Below are 21,368 nucleotides of genomic sequence, written 5' to 3' on the forward strand. Positions count from 1 at the left end.
TTACTCCAAAAAAAGGAAATTAGCTAACTGAAATCCTAATATGAAGAAAGCTTTGGCAATCTTTACCTTCTATACCTTAAAGCATGATATACAAAAAACCATATATCACAAAAGTCCCATTACTAAGCCCCCATGCAAGTGAGAGGGATCATCCTGTGAGAGAGAGGGTACATATATAAAACAATTTTTTACTGGAGGGGCTCTGGTACCAGGATGTGAGACACAAAGGTCCATACTTGGCTGGATGTAGTATTCCAAAAGTGCTCAGAAGTGAAAGCAGTAAAATGAAGAAAATCCTGAATTTGAAGGCCAAGACCAAAGTACACTAGGAACCAAGGACATAACCTAGAGTTAATGCCTGGCAGAATGAAAAGTAACCTGAGCACATTGTAGGTGAAGCAAAGCAGTGAGAGGGCAGGTTTTGCAAATAAGGTTGTTTTCATGGCTTGCTTTCATTGGCTGTATAGAGAAAAAGCGAAGGTGCGTTGAGTATGACCTTAAAGTAATGGGATTTTAGAAGACAATAGATCTAAATAAACTTTATTGGACATCCAGTAATAATAGGCAAGGTATTTCTTATTCTTTGTTTTTATTTTCCTTTCCTTTCTTTGCTCTGGCTATTCTCCTGTAACTCCTATCTCAGTTAATGACGTCACCACTCCCCTCTTTGAGAAACCCAAAAGCAAGGGAGTCATTTTGTCTCTTTCTTCTGCTACTGTACTTAGTATTTGTCTTTAAATAGACTCAGCATTTAACTTAAACAAATGTGTTTAAAAGGAAATCATATCATTAATTAAAATGGAAAACCACTATCAGTTACTATAAAACATAAATATTTTTAAATTCAATGAAAATAAAGCAACATCATTAAATTTTAGCAGAAATCCACTCCCTTTTTGTTAAAAATGTTGATTAGTAAATACCATTTAAGATACAGAGTACTATCAACCTAAGATTTTCTCCTTAAATTAATTAGAGGAATTAAAAGACAACAGAAAAGAAAATTATTTTTTCATTGTGTGACAATTATAGTTTAATGCTGCATCCTTGTACCATCGAAATGTCATTTGTAGAAGAGTCCCACACTTTGGGAAGCACTGGACTCTGGGGACAAAATCCACACTTGATAAACTGGTATGATCTCATTCCTGAATACCTTTCGATCTTATTTCCCGCCACCTCACAAGTCATATACCTTGACTGTATTTGGTCCCATTAATATCCCCATTATATCTTCTGGGAAAACTTGTATGCTCAAGAGATTTCAAATGTGAAGTCTTGGGGGACCTCCCAGGTACATTTCTCCTTAGCACTGACAAAGATTCCTCCTTGGCCAAATTCTAGCCAAGTTCCTCTGAGTCCTTTCCTTGACGAGGCTTCTTCAATGTTGGCTTGTAAAGACTTGAACAATCACTAATATAGTTTCTAACAGCTCAAGGCTGAATCCCTAGGATGACTCTAGATCCTTAGAGTACCTGCCTGAGAAAACTCAAGGCTGCCAAAAGAATCCACTGTTTGTTCCAGCCAACACCTGAAGATAGGGTCCATGTCTCTCAGTCTCTTTGAAAGGGTCAGAGCCTAACTTTGATAAGCACCAGTTAGCAAACCCAGATGGATTTCACATGGACCAGATCCCCCCTTCCTACTTTCTTTTTTTAACTTCCCTGAAAAGTTCTATTGAGCCCCTGTTCACTCCCTTCCCTACTCCCCAACTCTCTCTTTAAGACACCCAGTCACCTCTGTGCGAATCAAAGTTGAGCTCAGTTCATGCTGGACTCTTTTTCCTGTTGCCATAGTTATTACTGGTTAAAATCTATTTTCACCACTTTAGTGTCTGCCTTTATCTTTGACAGCACTTCATATCTGCTTCTAATTCACTACATTCTAATTATCGAACTATCCCTCTTACTTGCTGTGCTGTGCTCATGTTTGTACTCCAAGTGGCCAGATCACTACCTGTACGTCGTCTCCTATATTAGAATTGGCCAACCTTTTTTTAACTCACAGGTCAATAAAGTTAAATGATTAAACAATATTTTGTCAGATAGATTTTTGCACTACATGTGTACCATGTATGAAATAACTAAACAATATTTTGTCACATATATAACCATCTACCACTGAGTTGGTCTTGTCTTGAGAGAAATCTTTAAGTTTAAATAAATACATACACAGAAAGGGGGAACTAAGTTATCTGAGTACTATGAACAGGGCCATGTGGAGAGGCTCTAACAGGTTGCTTTAGTTTTAGTCTTGACTTATAAATCATAAGAGAGACATTATACATCACACTAAATTTTACAGTTTAAAAATAATTTAAAAATCTTTATCAGCTTATTTTCCTTCTTTCTTAGCTCTGTCAGTATCACTTTTAATTCCAATGTTTCCTTTAACCTCACATCTTCCTCTTTCAGATGCCCACTTCCTTTTAAAATAACAATTGCCTACTGCTTTTCATATCTTTTGTTTTATATTAGTAAGAGCACTTTTATAACTATAGCATGGGGAATTTACATGCAAGTTATGGGAGACCCTCAGTTTTTATTTCAAAATTAGTTTTGTTTTACTTGTTTCTAACCTATACGTGAAAATGTTACTTTACATAGAGGCCTATTTTATTCTATAAAATTTAATGAACCATAACCCCAAAGTGCAACGAGATACACACAGCATGACCACACTATTCAGAAAACTGAAAATCTGCCAGTCCACTGATCTCACACTTTATGAACCACAGTGCATCTCAAAATTGGTTCCCTACAGTAACTTTAACCTTCTGCCAAACAGCCACCGCAGGACTCTGAAAAACACGAGGTAAGGAGATGGCACCTAAGGCACATTTTTTATAGTGTTAACTCTTTCACTAAAACTTGTTACTTTTATTAAAAGGGTTGGTGTCACATTGAACATTTTTCTTACTTAAAGGTAATATGCAATAATTGCTGGGATAACATACTACTGAAAACATAGAACTAAATGTGGGGCCTGTGTGACTGTCCTTTTGCCAATGAATTGCAAATGCTTCTTCCTATATATGATTGTACTAGCATTAAACAATAAATGTAAAGTTGTTATTTTGGATTGATCTTTGGCATATGAAGTCTCTTTTTTGATTTCAATTGCTACCTGTATCAGCATCACCCAGTTGCCAAAAACCTGTTGTCTTGGTCTCTGTCCCATCTAGTCTCTGAGTCAATTCTAAGGCAACTAAGAAATATATTAAAAGCTCTATCCACAATCATTAAATGGAGCCTGGAATTAACTATGCATTCCTGAGCCCAGAATCCAGAGTGTCTGTGGAGTGTCCTATGCATTCATGCACCCAGCGAGCTGCAGCCACTCTCCCACCCAACAATTCTGTTGCCCAGTTTTCATTATTGGATGCCTGTCCTTGAAGACATCCTTCACGCCTGGGGCTGCAACCTGTGTCCTAAGCTAAACCACCCCTGGTTTAATAGGAGCCCTGCCTCCTGACTAGAATCTCCCAGGCACCTCACACCCTATCCCTAGACACTGGCAGGAGCTCTGCTTCCAACTAAATGAGCTCTTTCCTTCCCTTGCCTGGAGATAAACACTAGCACTACCAGCAATTCCTGCTGCCATATCCTCCCTTACCAGATTCCAATCCCTTATAAATCATTCCTAGTCCAGAAGCGCAGTCCCTCTTCCCTCAGATATTGTGCCCAAGAATGCTGGTCACTCACTCACTTTAGATTCTTGGTCCCAGGCCGCTTTTGTTTTTTTGAGGAAGATTAGCCCTGAGCTAACATCTGCTGCCAATACTCCTCTTTTTGCTGAGGAAGACTGGCCCTGAGCTAAAATCCGTGCCCATCTCCCTCTACTTTATATGTGGGACGCCTACCATAGCATAGCTTGTCAAGTGGTGCCATGTCCACACCCGTAATACAAACCAGTGAACCCCAGGCCACTGAAGTGGAACGTGTGAACTTAACCGCTGCACCACTGGGCCAGCCGCCTCCCCAGACCTCTTTTTCATGCTTCCTTCTCTTTCCGTGACTTGAAGCCCAGCACACCTCACAGTGGGTGTGGTGTGGGATAGGACAATGTCAGTGTGCAAAGAGCACTCATCAAAAAAAATCTTGAAGGCATCTTTTTTATGCAATGCAAATAATCACCACAATTAATCTCTTTGGTGGTTTCTTTTTTTTTTAATGGAAAATAAATCTTTACATTTTTTTAATGAGAAAACAGTATAGTTTCCTTTTGTTTTATTGTTTCAAAATTTGATAAGCCATAGGATCAAGTTTTTTTTTTTGAGATGCCATAATATATTAGGTGTTATAAAATCCAGCTAGTTCTTGCATTATTAGCTAACTTTGTGTCATGAGCTTGAATATTTCTATAGAGCTTTCTGTACTATCTATACTTTGTACTACCCAGTTTCCATGGCAACATGTTTGTTCTCATGGAGAAACAAAAATGAACACCTAAACAGAGTTGAACTTGAAGATATAAAACTTCACTCAATGGATAGTTTGCTCAGAGGCTATTCAACGGCAAAACAAAAAGACAGGAAAGCAGAAAATACACTTGAAATAGGTTTCAAGTTCCAGCTCAAAGCTAAGAAGCTATCTGATTTCTTTTCACCTGCTAAGTAACAAAGCATTCTTGGTGTCCTTAACAGCGACTTTAAACAGCCTGTTCTTTTTCTCCAAAAGCAGTTTTTAAAACTCACTACTTAGACAAAGGGCCTTTTTTAATGGTGATTTGATGGTTTGTTTTATTTCAGTAATTTGGTCCTCATAGTGGCAATTTGTATTTACATATTTCAAGAGTTTTTGAAATTTTCATGAAACTGCCTAAATTGACGTCAACTTGCTTTGAAAAAAACCAAACCACTATACGCTAAAGCAATGAGACTATGAGCAAATGAGCTTAAGATTATTTTTTAATAAAGATTCTTTTTTCAATGTCCAGAATTTTTCTAGCCTACTTATTGCCAGTTTGTCATTTCAATAGAGATTGTAAACTGCAAATGGATGGAAATCTGGCTGCTTTTGCTGAATATGAAGGGAAGTTGTTAGCCTTCGTTAAGGCTCATACTACTGTGCCAAATTCCCAACACTATTACAGCAGGACTTTGAATGATACCAGTAAAACAATTCACACCCACTTGCAAGCTCTGTTCAAGTGGCATAAACTCCACTTGTGAAAGACAAAGCAAAATCACTTGGCCCCCATGGCTCTTTGCTCTGTGACCTGGCCTCCTCTTGCCTGCCCACTTCCCCAGCTTTATAATCTAGACACTTATCATCCTGCTTCTTTATCTGCTGTTCTCCAGCCTTCTTTGTGCTTTTTTTGCCCTTAAGCCTTGACCTCCTTTTTCCATTCTCTTCTGCTCTTCCTACTCTACATTTTCGTCACTTTTTTTTCTGACTTCACTCTTGTTTCTTATGCTTTGCTCTTTAGCTTTTTTTATATTATCCTTATTTTCAGTCTCCTTCCCTGCCTTTAGTTTATTTTCATTCTTGCCACCTTTTCCCCCCTCTCTTCGCATCCCCTCTTCTCCTAGAAGTTTGTGCATTTTGCTCTATCTTTTAAAATTATTATTATGTATTGTTTCTGGATGAATTCTTTCTCTCTCTCCCTCTATGTATTATTTTTTTCCTGACTGTTTGACTCCTAGTACCACTGACTTTGTGCAAAAGGTTATGACTGAAGCAATGCAAAGTATTTCTTTAATATCATAAAAGTGAGAAGAAAAATTAGCCTTAGAAAAATAGCATCTTGAACAGTAGAATGCCTTTTTTTTTAACCAGTCTCTTTGTCCCCTCAGTAGGTTCACAGTTAATAAAATCAATGAGATTTGTCAACTTCTATATGCATTTGTCTAGATCAGGCATTATTCACCCTAACCAAACAGTGAAGAGCAGGACTCTGAAATCAGCAAGTCCAGCATGCTGAGTTGTTGCCACTCAAGATAAATAATTTTTGTACAGTATGGGGTCAATTGACAAACAGCAGAATAAAGATGTGGCTCATGATTAATTATAGTTTTTGAAGCAATAGTTACAAGGAAACAGGATACAAAGGTTTCTCTCCTATTTATTTTTGTATGATGATGGGGATGGGGCACTTCCCTCATTTTATATTGTTGATTCTGTATGGCAGACAGAATAATAAAAGTTCCTTGAATACAGAGCTTTTTTTGGATACTCTTATCATCAAGTGGGCATACACTTTGAGTTGCTTTACTTATTTTTTGGTTTGTTTTAGTTTTGGGAATTAGATGTTCATCTTTCTTTTATCAACTTTCTTCTAATTTCCAAAGGTATGCAATAGTGGATTGCATGTAAAATAAACAGTCCAGGAGGCCGGCGCCATGGCTGAGTGGTTAAAGTTCCCGGCACTCTGCTTCAGCAGCCCTGGTTCACGGGTTCAGCTCCCAGGCATGGACCTACTCCACTCATCAGCCATCCTGTGGAGGCATCCCACATACATAACAGAGGAAGATTGGCACAGATGTTAGCTCATGGCAAATCTTCCTCACCAAAAAAAAATAATAATAATAAACAGCCCATTCAGGTTTAAATGCATTGCTTTGAACTAATGAGATATATACCCTGATATGTGAATTACTCATGATCATATAGTTATATAAATTGTATGATATATATATCAGATAACTCGTGTATATATATATATATATACATATACATATAAGTAAATCCATGAGCATAGTGATAGATTCTTCATCTTTGCATATTTAAAATTATATTGTAATACTGATTACATTTATTAAGTGTTTAAAAGTCACATTCATCCACTCATAAATTTTTTGTCATTTAAATCCATGAGAAAATATTGATGCCCCATAATACCTACTGGTTTCATAGCACTCAAATCCTTGGTCAATCATTTTCACTCACCATGGTTAAGATATCTGCCCTGTCTGTTTTCCTCAGCTTACTGCTTTTGCATTTAACAGTTTTATCTTTCTGTAGAGACCCACGTTCCAAAAAGAGACCAGGACTTGGAAACTATACGACTATTAAACAAAATTTTTAGTACAAAGGAATTTTCCATATCTTATTTTCTTTATTATTGATATAATTATAGAGCCAACACATACATAAAGTCATGCAAGTTGAGCAATACACAATGCTAGAGGGCCATTCCTGACCTACGTGTGAGGTCTTGGATCCAGTTGGATTCATTTCACAGTTCTCACTGAAATTATGCTATGCTTTTACTCATCACATGGGCAAAATTTTCTACTTTGATAATGTTTGGTTTTACTTTCTAAAATTCCTGAAATGTAACATTTTAGAGTTAGGAGGAAACTTAGAGAGAATCTGGTACTCCTCTTTCATGTTACAGAGAAGGAAGGTGCTTCCAGAGAAATGATGCATCCTGACCACAATTTTATCACCATATACACCAACAGAGATCAGGGTTAGTACCAGCTCTCCTGATTCTTAGCCTCAGGAATATCATTTTGAAGATATTCATGGTGACATAGAAAATATTATATTTCTACCACATAAATCACATAGGTACAACTTTTTAGATTTTTAGCCTAACTCTACTCCTAGACAATTTTACACTGCAAACTGCTAGAGGACTGAAATAATTTCTGGGTAGTTCTCCTTGTGCAGCTTGCCATCTAATCCAGCAACATACTAAATGGTTCTTTAAGAAGGGTCATCAACATCTCCATTGACTAATGCAGTGGAAAATATTTAGAAAAGGAATTGTTCAATGCTACTGTTACATCTATATTGCTGCAGTATAATTTTGGAATATTAACATTACGTAATTGAAATAGAGTTTCTTAGAAATTAAAATGTTTACTTTCCCCATAATGTACTGGGAAACCATTGGTTTATTTATCTTCTCTATGGAGTTTTCTTTATTAATATCATCCCACACTTTTCCTTCTCTTCTTTTTTTATTACTCAACTAAAATGTGTGGTTTTTGCTACAGTGTTTTAATTTGTTTCTGGCTCTTGTTGCGTCTAGAAAGCTTGTCAACTCCACGTGCACCAAGTTTGTCTTTTACATGTTTTCTCTCCTCCATGATGCTTGGTGTGCATACAGTTGATGTTAAATCTGTGCTATTTAAGTGGACAAGAGTTGAACTAGAGACATTTCATCACAGAAGTCCTGATTAACTGGAAGCAAATATCCAAATTTAGTCTATGTTGCCAAAAACATTGTCAAAAGTGTACCTCAAGAATCCAAATGCCAACAGAATTATTCATTAATGGAAAAACTTTTAAATAAAAATTACTATAAAGTAGTATCTAGTAGTGATGTTTAAAACTGTTTCTTCTTCTAGTATATTAATTAATATTGTTGAAAAGAACAACCAGGGAGGAAAAACTAGTACATACCATCAAAAAATCATGATGCTTTAAAAAAAAATTTCATCTCTTCCCTTTTGTTCTAGGACTGAAAGAGGTCTATGACAGATTTGATCATAAACTTTCATTTGAGAAAGCAATGAAGAAAAGAAAAGAACCATTGGTACTCTGAGAAGCCACAGCTTCTGGCAGATGTTGCAAGGATGAGCTGGATCATTGGCATTTTTTCCTGGGCCCTTGGGTCAACTTTGAGTGGAGTTTCCAATTGCACAATGAGCATCTGGACAGTTTTGACATCTTTATTACACTCTCTGAGTTCTTAAAACGCTACCATTTTGTTTAAAGATGATTTCTTTCAAAATTAAAACAATTATTTAACTGCCAAGAGTAGTTAATCCCATGACTCAAGACCAATACAATTATCTTCTCAGATCTGGTTTCCTAACTAATATTCATAATCAGAATACCCATTGTTTAATCAAAATTAAGATCTGATTGGTTGTTTGATGACATTAACATTCAAATACATTTCTTTCCAGGCCTAATTTTGTTTCTTGTATTTGCTTTGTACTGAATTATTGTGGTTTAAATAGCCTGTTTAACGTGACTACTTTTAAACAAGATCATAAATTCTCATAAAAGCAGACTAAGGAATTCATAATCACAGCTCTTGGCCGCCACCTAAAGGTATCTTTCTTGTTTTATTTTACATAAGACCTACTGTGCATTCCTTTTATAATAAAATTATTGCCTGTATCATTACATGTTTCTGCATAAGTATAGGGTAAAGAGATTTATCTCTGTACGCTTTTTCTCTTTTGTATATTTGCACAAGCAGCCTGTATAAGTATATCCACTTCTCAACCTGTTTGGTACACAAAAGCAATTTAAACTAGGCTCTCTCAGTGATCTGAAAACAACTCACTGTACTGTGATGGAGAATAATATTGAGGAGAGATAGTCCTACATCAGGTCGGTTAATCAAGAAAGGCCTCTTGGAGGAGGCAATATTCAAACTGAGACCTGATAATAATGAGCTAGCTCTGCCAAGAATACAGAGAAGAGGCAGAGAGAGTTGTCTATGCAAAGACCAAAATGCTAAGGGAAGGACAAGGGATCTAGAGTAGAGTGAGCAAAAGAGAGTTTCCTGAGATGGGATTGGAAAAGTAAGAAAGAATCCAATCATGCAGGACTTTGAAAGCTAGAGTTAGAACTTAGGGTTTTATTTGAAGCAGAATGCAAAGCCACAGTAGCAGATTAGAGAAGAAAGTAACTTGATCTGATGGCTACATGGAGAAGGGATTGGAGGCAGCCAAGAGAAGAGCAAGACAGAAGTCTATTACAGAATCTCAGATGGAAGAGATGATTATGACACAGACAAGGGTGGTGGCAGTAGAAACAAAGTGAAGTGAACACATTCGAAATGAATTTCGGAGCTAGATTCAATAGGACTTGGTGGTACCCTTGGTTCTACCATTCCTTCTCAGCTTGTTAGCATTTGCTGATATGAATACAACTTTGAAATGCTGATATAGTTTTCCATATTAGATTTAGATTAATATATTAGATTTTATGCCACCTTTAAGCTTTTAACTTAGTAAAATATAATTTTAAGAAAATATCTTAATAGGATGACCTATTTGTATGTCAATAAAGAAACATTATCTAACATCTTCTGCAAATGAGGCAATCTATAAAAAATAATTTTATGGACAATGGAAATTTAAAAGCACCAAAGCTTATTTAATTTTAACCACTTAGAAGAAATTTTTTCTAAAATTATTAAATATTCCCCGATCTCTTAAACAGAATATATTTAAAGTAAGTTAAGCTTTTCAAAAACTCAACCTCCCCATAACGAAAAATAGTTGCTGTACCTCTATAATATAGCAGTACCCCTAAAAATAGTGAGAAATAAAAGTGGGTTTCCCCTACTTTGAAAAACTGAAAACTACTCTGCTTTGAAATAAATTTTTTGTTGCTCAGTTGTACCTGGTTCTCATTGTGCCAGACTGTAGCCCTCCACTTCTGACCCATTCTAATATGATATTTCTCCTTTGCTGTAAGCTGGGAGCTCTGCTATCAGACTTTTATGCAAGTTAATACTATGTAGCCTCCAAGTATAAACTTTTGCGTTATATTTTGATTGCACAGAGGCTTTTTTACATGTTGTTTTCTCAAGTATATTTTAGGTCATTGAAGTTGCTTGATCAGGAAAATTCAAGTCAGGGAAATGTCTCTATACTAACACTTTATTTCCTACATTTTTTAAGATGCTCCTTGAAAATGGAATTCACATCACCATATACATTATCATTGTAGGTTTATACTCCTTCCTTATGACACAACTTCAACTACATCACTATAGATGTTGTTTTTCTGTATGAAGCCTAAAGTATAGTTTTCAAATGTAACATAAAACCATATAAAATTGGACCATAAAATTAAACTAAAAAAATCCAAATTTCTTGACTCAGACTATAATGTTATCCATTCATTCAAGAAATAGTGTGTCCTTTTTACTACTACCCTCTCTCCTAGGCCCATCTTGGAAATATAAAAAAATTTAAGTCATGGTTTCTTGGGATGCTTGCTCTTGGAATTCAGCCACTATGCTGTGAGAAGGCCAAGCAAGCCACATGGAAAGGCCACGTGTAGGTCTTTCAGCCATAGCTCCTGCTGAAGGCCCTGTCAACAGCCAGCCATCAACCACCAGATATGTGACTAAGTATTTAGACAATTCTAGCCCCCAGCTTTTGGGGCACCCCAGTTAAGCAAAAACAAGTTCTCTCGCCTAGCCATGGCTAAATTTCAGATTTATGAGTAAAATTAATGTTCTCCCTCTTCTAAGCCACTAAGTTTTACAACAGTTTTTCACACAGCAAAGATAACCAGAACAAATTTTGAATACTTCCATGGCTTCTTCAGATGAAACGTTAAGTCCCAAATAAACCTTTATACATTCCAGTTTGCATTTAAGGATTTCTAATTCTATCTAGCCAAATCTACCCCTAAATCTACTTGCTAAGTCCTGCTTTAGCTTATTGCCTAGATCTGCGGTTCTCAACCAGGAGTGATTTTGCCTCCCAGGGGACATTTGGCAACATCCGGAGATGTTTAACGGTTGTCACAACTGGGGAGGAAGTGCAATTGGCATCCAGTGGGTAGAAGCTGGGGATGCTTGTAAACATCCTACAACGCACAGCATAGCCCCTCCCCACAACAACAAAGAATTATCAAGCCTAAATAGTGCAGAGGTTGAGAAGCTTGAACCTAGATCTAGTCCAGCAGTGAGGTACTCCAGTCTTACCATGATTCTCTTTACCATTATATGGGTCTGGAATTCTCAACAGGAGTTGAGGAAATGGTGTACATTGGGGAGTGGGGTGGGAGGAGTGAAGGAGAGTTAGAATATCAGGATTATCTGTGAGGATTTTCAATCTACACAAGTGAGACTGTGGTGCTCAACTCTGCTACAAATTAGAATAATTTGTCAAATTTTTAATTTTTCTTTTGAAATACCAACTCTATTTAAATACCAGCTCAATCCCCAACTCTAGAGATTTTGATTCAAAGAATACTGGATGCCAGTAGATTTTAAAAGCACCTTAGGTGATTCTACTGTGTAGCTAAGCATGAGAACCAAGCATATTAGCCCCTTCACCTGGAGATTGTGACTCCTAACTTGGGGTGAAGTGTTGGTGGAGTCTGGAGAGTAAAATCAGATAATCTTGACGTGTGATTCTCCCTCCCCGCTTCTCCTGTTGAGAGTCTTTGGCCTACATGCCCGGGTGCGCTTAGCCTGCTGTGTTCTGGCAAGAAAAGGACCTGCTCCAGATTCTCACTTCATTCTTCTGCACTTGTTTGGGATGGAAGCAAACCCTAATGCTTGGCTAGTTCTTGTTAAACCAGTAAGCAGTACCATTTAGTAAATGCTAAATAGCCAATTCAGGTATAATAGACTCAGCCTGGTATGTACTCTCTACAAATAAAATCAGCTTTACTCACTAGATTTTCCATTAATTTCCTAAGGTGGATATAAAAATATCAGTCAATATTCTAAGAATTTTACCACTGGAATGTCAAGCTAAAGCAAATAATTTATACTATTTACATAGTTCAAGATGATGAGAAAAGTTGTTGATAGGATGTTATCCTGCTGAAGTTCATCTCCTTGGAAATAGGACTTGCCTTGTCCCTCTCCCCCAAAAAACTCCACCAGTTAGGCAAATACATTGCCATCTGCCTTAGATGCTAAGCAGATGAAAGTCTGCTCATTAAAAAAAAATGATTTGGGTAGAGAAGGGAAAAATATGATATAGCATATTATTGTAATAATTACCTTGGCAAAAATGTGTTATTTCATCACAACAATAAGCTTTTCTGAACACATTATTATATTACATTTGTGGTAAAAAGAAAAGAATCAAAACTATGTTTTTCTTTTCAAAATGTATTTGTTGAAGGAAAACACCAATTTAATAAATTAAATTTCTCAGTAATTATCAAGTTGTAACTTTTCTGCTTTTAACTCTTTCCCATTAGAGCCAAAACCAGAGAGAATCTTTAATGTCATATTTATGCTCCCTATCTATAAAAGAGAAGCCTGGATGTCTCTAAGGGTTTTGAGTGCTAACTGTGCAGTGTGTATGCCCATAGAAGGTGGTCATGATTAAGAACATTAGCTCCTAAGTCAGATAACCTACGTTTAAATCCTAACTCTATCGTTTACTAAGTGATCTTGGGCATGTTATTTTCTCTTGTGACTCAGTTTCCTCTTCTGAAAAATGGTAATATTAATAGTACTGGGGTCATAATTGCCTTTGAAGATTAATAGATAAAATGAACAGAAAGTGCTTAGCGTAGTCCTTGGTACCCAAGATGTACTTAGAGAACCAAATCTAACTGTCAAATCTAATTAACGCTGGCTCTGTCACTAATTAGTTGAGTGACTTTGATTAAGTCACTTTACCTCTCTAGTATTCAATTTTTCACTTATATTACAAAAGGCTTAATTCTTAAAATTCAATTAAACAATTATCCATTGTACCAGGTTCCTTCTAGCTCTGAATTTCCAAGAATCTGGCCTCTAACATAGGTCTGGACCTATTTCCCATATCAAGAGTGTCCAATCAGGGCTGGCCCCATGGCCAAGTGGTTAAGTTTGCGTGCTCTGCTTTGGAGGCCTAGGGTTTCGCTGGTTCGGAACCTAAGCACAGACCTAACACTGTTCGTCAGGCCAGGCTGAGGCTGCGTCCCACATAGCAGAGCCAGAAGGACCTACAACTAGACTATTAAACTATGTACTGCAGGGGTTTGGGGAGAAAAAAAAAAAGAGGAAGATTGGCCACAGATGTTACCTCAGGTGCCCAAAGTGTACAATCTATGTGAATACAACATATGTTTTATTTTGTCTGTTATTTTAACTAACGTAGTACAAAGTCAAGTTTCTATGAATTTCATTTCTTATGGCATCAAGTTAAGTACGTTTTGAAACACTAAAGTGTTTGAATTTCTGCAAGTGTTATACATATTACTTCTTTCCTCTTAGACTGAAATGCGAAATGTCAATTCCTACCCTCAGGTAATGACAGGTAAACTGTCCTATAGACATGGCTTATATTGTGATACTAAACAAAAGTTTCCATACTGATCTTATAAAAAATATTAAATATGGGGCCAGTCCTGTGGCCAAGTGGTTAAGTTCACGCACTCCGGTTCAGTGGCCCAGGGTTTTGCTGGTTCGGACCCAGGACACAGACATGGCACCGCTCATCAGGCCATGTTGAGGTGGCGTCCCATATGCCACAACTAGAAGGACCCACCACTAAAAAATATACAACTATATACTGGGGGGATTTGAGGAAAAAAGCAGGAAAAAAAAAGAAGATTGGTAACAGTTGTTAGCTCAGGCGCCAATCTTTAAAAAAAAAAATTAAATATAGCAGCATATACAAAGATTCCTTGACAAATGTAGAAGTCACTCTCTCAGGTTACTCTCTGACCTCTTTCCTCCTCTTTTCATCTCAGCATCTCAGAAGATGTCTCCAACTTGTTCACGTACTGCAATCTGGCTTCTAATGTACCCTTCATAGAGGATGCTCTCCCTAACAACAACAGTGACCCCCTGGGTTCTGATCCAGTAGGGAATTTGGAGCCCTTGTGATAATTGGTTTTTCTGTAGCATTTGATCTTCTAACCATTCCTTCGTCTTAGAAATGTTTCAGCTTTCTGAGTTTCTATCAGTGAGTCTCTACCATCCTTGTTCTCTTACCTTATTGACCATCCTGTCTCAACCTTCAACTGCTATGATTCCTCTTCTTGGCCTTATTCTGTAATCCTTCTATATATTCCCCCACAGAATGCCCATGCCTTTCTGTACCATCTAGCATATTTTTACTCCCAATACTCCCAATACGAATTTTTACTCTACAATAACAGTTCATACTTCTCTTTCAAGCTTCAAACCTCTATTTCCAATTGCCTTCTAGATAACTCCATCTGAAATTCCTACAGGCCATTTCTAAATTATCTTCCCCTGTATACATTAGTTTCCCCCTTATATTCCTTAATTAATCACTAAATATACCCTAAATATGTCTTTTTACCCCCTAAATATCTCTTGAATCTTTTACTTCCTCTTCATCACCAAATATCACTTTCTCGGACAAGGTCATTTTCACCTGTCACGTAAGCCTGCTCCAAGCTCATACTCCCAAATTCATTCTCCACACTAACACCAGAGTGATGTATCCAAACACCAGTCTAATCAAATTATCCGCCTGCTTGGAACTTCTCAATGGCTCCTCATCATTTGCAGGAGAAAGAATAAGCTCCTTGGCCAACAGACCGGGTCCTCCCAGTCTATTTCTACAAATCTCTCTAGCCTCATCATTGGCTACTTTCTTCCACAGTCAAACTGGAACCCACTACAAAACTTAATGCCTTTGGGCCCCTGCACAGTCTGTCCCCTTCTCTTCACTATCCTAGTGTCTATTCCTTATTCATTCTTCAAAATCTGGCCCAGGCATCTCTCATGTAAAGTCTTTCCTGATTCCCAGATGGAGTAAATTTCTCACTTCTGTATAGTACTCTACATATTCCAAACATATTGCTATTATTGCTTATATACTCCTATATTGTACTTTTTTTTTTTAGTGAGGAAGATTGTCCCTGAGCTAACATCTGTTGCTAATCTTCCTATTTTTCCTTGAGGAAGACTGTCCCTAAGCTAACATCTGTGCCAATATTTCTCTACTTTATACGTGGGATGCCACTACAGTATGGCTTCATGAGCAGTGTATGGGTCTGTACCCAAACCTGCAAACCTGGGGCTGCCGAAGTGGAGCATGAGAACTTAACAACTATACCACAGGGCCAGCCCCCTATTGTACATATTTTTTAAATGACTGTCTCTCTCAGTATATCATGAAGTCCTAGGACATAGAGACTATATCTTATTCATTATTGTATCCTAGAACCTAGGAGAAAGATGGATACTCACCAGAGCTCTATATAAGTTTCTTAAATTATTAATAGAATAAGGAGATAAATTTGTTTACTAATGACCTAATTCAGCATAAAATGTATAAGGATAAAGGTCTAAGATAAACATTGCATAAAGTTAAAACTCTTTTCTAATTTCAGCTTTATTGAGGTATAATTGACATATAAGATCATAAGATATTTAAAGTGTACATCATGGTGATTTGCCATAGCAATACATTGTGAAAGGAGTCCCTCATCTACTTAATTAACACATCCATCATCTCACATATTTATCTCTTTTTTTGGTGAGAACATTTAAGTTCTACCCTCTTCCCAAATTTCAATTGCACAATACAGTGTTATCAACTATCGTTACCATGTTTTACATTAGATCCTCTGATCTTATTCATCTTATTAAGACTCTTACTTTTAATTTGAGTCCTTAAAGTTTCACTCATACTGGACTTTGCCCTCACATCTACCTCATCCCTACTCTGGTACCATGCCTAATCTTCCTGACCCTGTTCCCTCAGCTGCTCCAAGTTCTTTTAGGTCTCAACATGACCAAGCCTTCAGAGAACTTCTTGTATTATGATTAAAAGGCTTTAATCACTTACTTAATCCACTACATCCTACCAAGAACTTTATCTCTTTGAATCCTGCTTAGCCTTAATAATCTGGTTGCCAGTTAGCAAAAGTTATTTTTCAACTTCCTCAAAACATAAATGTATGTGCATTCTAACATGTCCTTGAATCTTCTGTCCTAGGGATTAAAGTAGATAAGAAGAAACCAAACCTTCCAAATGTTTTTGGAATGATTTTTCAAGCTCTGGTATCCCTCTAAAGGGAATCTGCAGGGCACTTATGCCTCCAGTTGTTATTTCTCTCCCTTCTCTAGAGACCTTGCTATCTGAATAAAATACTTAAAGTGAACCCTTTAAGTCCTTCAAACTTTTATCATCTTTTAAACTTTCTAATACTCTAAAGGGTATTTATAAACAGTTTGTTAAAGGCACTAGGTCTAATGTCTTACTGAACATCTATGTAAATAACAAAGCCTGATGTTGCCCATTTGTATGTACATCTTCCTTGGAGCATCTCTCTAATACTGTCTTCAGTGTCCATGATGGAGAGCTGCATAATTATTTACGTTCAGGACCTAAAACAAACTAGGTTGGGTCTAGTTTCATAAGAATAAATCTCTTTCAACAGGAGACAAGCTGTTATAATTCTAAACCACTTCCTGCAGGTCACATAAATCACAGAAAGAACAGGCACAATGGAAAGTTGTGTGGGTCAGGATACAGATCAGGTAACAAATAATCACTGTTTGGTAAAAGGAACTGTGAAAAGATCGTCATTAATTTTACTTATGCCACATCCTATTGGCTATAATGTAATTTCTGCTAAATTGATATTAAATGTTCAGTTCATCGTAAGGAAATAAAGAATCGAAGGTTGGCACTACCCTCTTTGTCCATGACCTACTAGTGCAGGAATCACAAACTTAAATGTCTACAGGACTCAGGCATGTAACATATATGAGCAAACCCAGCCTAAGTGTATGAAAAGCAGTAACGTGATCACAGTGAAAAATGGTAACTGACTTTCCAGAATACAACAGGGAGTGGTGAGAACTATGGCAAACTGGAGAGCCTGGACTCCTTCTTAAGTGGCAGCAGATATGCAGCTCCAGCTTACTGCCTTGCAGAAATGTAGGCCCTGTTGTGCCCAATATTCTAATTGCTCAAGAGAAGCTGAAAATAAGATTTTATGAAATCTAATGATTTTAAAACATTTGGCAAAAAATTCAACAATTTTTTATACTACTCTATGGACAGACAGTATAAGAGCCAAACAAAATATTTCTTCCTATTTGATTCTGAAAGTCCTTCACAGTCAATCAAGAAGACCCAGGAAATCCAAGCAAACGATTAGGGGTATATTTGAGAGGAAACGCACCTTAGCTAGCAGTGATACAAATACTTAACAATTAGGCAAAGATGTGAAATTTGGACTAAGGAGCATGTTTCTTTTGCTAATTTTGCCAAGATAGATTATGGCTATCTTAATAAAACCAATCTCCTTTCCCTTGGTGATTTGATCTCCTTTAAAGCTAAATGTTTTGGATATTTTCCATTTATTCATCCAGTTCCCTTCTCTATACTCTTTATGTCCCAGGAAGCTGGCCAATATAGATTGTATTAAAGGGCTACTTTATCTCTAGCTTCCATTGGGTTTGGCTCATGTGGGGCTTGGGCAGGAGTTTTGAGGGGAGGAAGAAACTGATATCAGGGCATTTATTCGCCCTGCTGTTTCTCTGCTGGTTCACTGATTGGCTTCCTTCTTCCTATCTGGAGGCCCTCTTTATACAGCTTCCCCATGCCCTTGGTGTGTTTGTGTTCCTTGAAATACTGCCTCTTCTTGACCCTTCAAGCGAAGGGTGCTAAAGGCTCCCCACTGTTATGATCCCCAGATGACCACGCCGTCACTTGTTTCCCTCCATAAAACTTTCCTTACAGGCTTCAATTACCCAGCTTAACTCTGCTTTCCATTTCCTGCTGAGAGCCTGCCTTAAGATGCCATTTCCAAGAACACAGTCATTCCCGGGGGTAGGATCTTAACTGGGCAAAGCTTCTCATCAAGTCCTTTAACTCTTATTTTTCAAGGTCTTTTGGAAAAGTAAGCTATTTGGCAGGAAGTCTCAGAGCCTTGAGAATGTATCTAATATTTGAACTGTAACTTCACCTTGGAAACTTTTCCTGAGGAAAGAATCTTAAATATTTGAGAATTTGAATGAAGATTTGTGCAACTATGTTTATTATTAAAATGGTCAAAAACTATAAACAGCCCATATCCCATCCTAGGGGTATACCAGGTATCTTTTGCTTGTCCCACTTCACTGTGCTCTCTGCCCTGAGGGGCCAGCCTTTCTGGACTCCAGCTATGGCTCCACTACCTTCTGGCTTAGGGATAGGCTTTGTCAATGGTGTGTTTTGATGGGAAATCAGAGAATGGAAAAAGAATGAAGTAGGGGTAGTTATTCTTCCTGTCCCTTCCCTGCAGATGACCTCAGGCTGGCTGTGACTCTTGAATAAAGGTAACAGAGCTTGTCAGGTGATATCCATACACTCAATATCTCTGGGGTTCAGTAATTCACTCATATTTTGCCCCTTGAAGCCTAAGAATAGTGATGCACCTCCCCATTGTCTCTAACTCAATGATACAGTCATATTACTGACACCTTATCCCCAAGTTTATAAATAGTCCCTTTATTAACAAATTGTCCTCAAATTATCCAGTTTGAGTATGATATCTGTTTCACTGCCAAGAATCTGGTGGCATCAAAGAGCATATTTAAGTAAACTGAACAACAAACTCACTAGGTAATGTTATATAACATATAAAGATATTCATGAAGAATATATACTAACAACAAAAATGGTAAACCCAGGATGAAAAAGCTCTGAAAAAATAAAGGAAATAAAACTCACCATGAAAATGCAATATATTCTTTAAATTTTCTATAATAAAAAGACATTTTTGTTTGTTTGTTTGGTAAGGAAGATTGGCCCTGAGCTAACATCTGTGCCAATCTTCCTCTATTTCATTTGTGGGACACTGCAACAGCATGACTCGAGTGGTGCATAGGCCCAGACCCAGGATCCAAACCCTAGAACCCCAGGCTGCCAAAACGGAGTGTGCAAACATAACCACTATGCCACCAGGCTGGCTCCAACACATTATTTTTTTAACGAAAAATTTTTGTTTAAAGATTAGTTAAAAGTGAAAGACATTGTAGACTAGGCCTAGAGGAATCCAGAAAGACTTTGTAGAAGTCATATTAGAAATGATTCTTGACAATCAAGTAGGACAAATGAGAAGGAAAAGGGGAAAACACATGTTAAGCTGAGGATAAAGCCTCTGAAAAGGCAAGTGAAAGTGCTTGTTGAAAATCAGGATTCTATTCTCTAGGGCATAGGGTAAATGGAGTTGGAAAGAGGGAAGGAAGATGTCATAGAAAATGGCTCTGAGAATGTGATCTGGGGCCAGAATAATCAGGGTTTCATAGTTGATGCTAAGTGTCTCTTTCATGGCCCAGAGAGAGGTTGGGAATGGCACAAGATGAACCATAGAAAGGTTTAAGAAAAGGATAATGAGTTTAGATTTGTGTTTCAGAAGGAAAACTCTCATAGCCCTGAGGGTCTGAGATGGCTGGGGAGTTCAAGAAAAGGATGAGAAAAGTCTGAACTAAGGCAGCAGTAAAGGCATTAAACAGAAAGGAAAAGATTGCAGAAACTTCGCTAACATGGGATTAATTTGTTAACTAATGAAAGACAGAGGTTATGCAGCATACATCTCCAAGAGAGAACAATAATAACTAGGGCACCCTTAAAAACTTGATACACTTCTCTGCTACTTTAGCTTGAAAAGGATTTGAATGAACGAAAACATCATTTGCATTTTTTTGTTGTGATTGTATATCACACTGAAATGTGCATCTTTATAAATAATTTTCTTATATTTCTGAATTTTTGAAGAACTAACTTCCAAGACACGAGATTAGTGTTTTAAGTATTTTAAAGATTTTATTACATGTTGTCAACTGGTTGCAAGAAAGATTGAACCAATTTACCGTTCCACCATAAATGAGTTCCTATTTCAACCCTCTATTGTTAACATTAAGTATCGTCATTTTGAAATGTCTTTGACCATTTAATGGCTAAAAATGGCGTCTAAGTTTTTTAATTAGTTGAAGCTAAACTTTGCCAATATATTTTTAAGCACTTGTATTTCCCATTCTTGAATCATATGCTGATACTCTTTGCACATTTATCTATTTTAGACTAAATGCCTTCTTATCCATTTATATGAATATATTCTATGGTATGCACTTCTACACTTTTCTGAAATATTTATAAACATCTATTTTAAAAAAACATTAAATTTGTTGATTTGTTCTTTTGAAATTGGATAAATTATTTTTACCTTTAGAATTTTTATTGCCAATACCAGAAAAAAAGATATATGTAGTCCTGTAGTTTTAGATTAAGCCCTTAATCAATCATGAATCTATTTTCTATAAAGTTTCTAAATTAATGTTTTTTTCAAATAGCTAACAATTGTCCCAACACCATTTATTCTTTATTCCCTCTCCACTGATTTTGAAGCATATTTTATGTTAAATTATTGACATTAGAATCTACTTTTGAGCTTTTCTATTTATAAACTCAGTCATCTTTTTTTTTATTATTACATATTGTTTCCAGATCAGATTATAATATCTTTGAGAAAAGAATTCGGTTTTACTGATGCTTGTATTTTCCATAGGACCTATCACTTTACACATAGTAAATGTTCAATAAATATTTACATATTTATTAAATGAATGTTTAAATTGAATATCCTGCGCCTAATTTACAAAGAATTTCCTCACTATGTTAAAAGGTCACATTCTTCAAGGTGAAACATGAAGTAATTTTGAAATTGGAGAAGGGGCTGAGAATGGAAGCATTCCAAGTAGAAAAATGTCATGTGAATTTGATTAGAATA

General features: G+C 36.8%; 1 pseudogene; it reads right to left on the reverse strand.

The window, feature by feature from the left end:
• Positions 1-14,613, reverse strand: part of LOC100066735 (large ribosomal subunit protein eL6 pseudogene) — a 55,780-nt pseudogene extending 41,167 nt beyond the window's left edge.
• Positions 14,614-21,368: the final 6,755 nt, after the last annotated feature.

Source organism: Equus caballus, chromosome 4, assembly GCF_041296265.1.
Source record: "Equus caballus isolate H_3958 breed thoroughbred chromosome 4, TB-T2T, whole genome shotgun sequence".
Classification (NCBI taxonomy): Eukaryota; Metazoa; Chordata; class Mammalia; order Perissodactyla; family Equidae; genus Equus; species Equus caballus.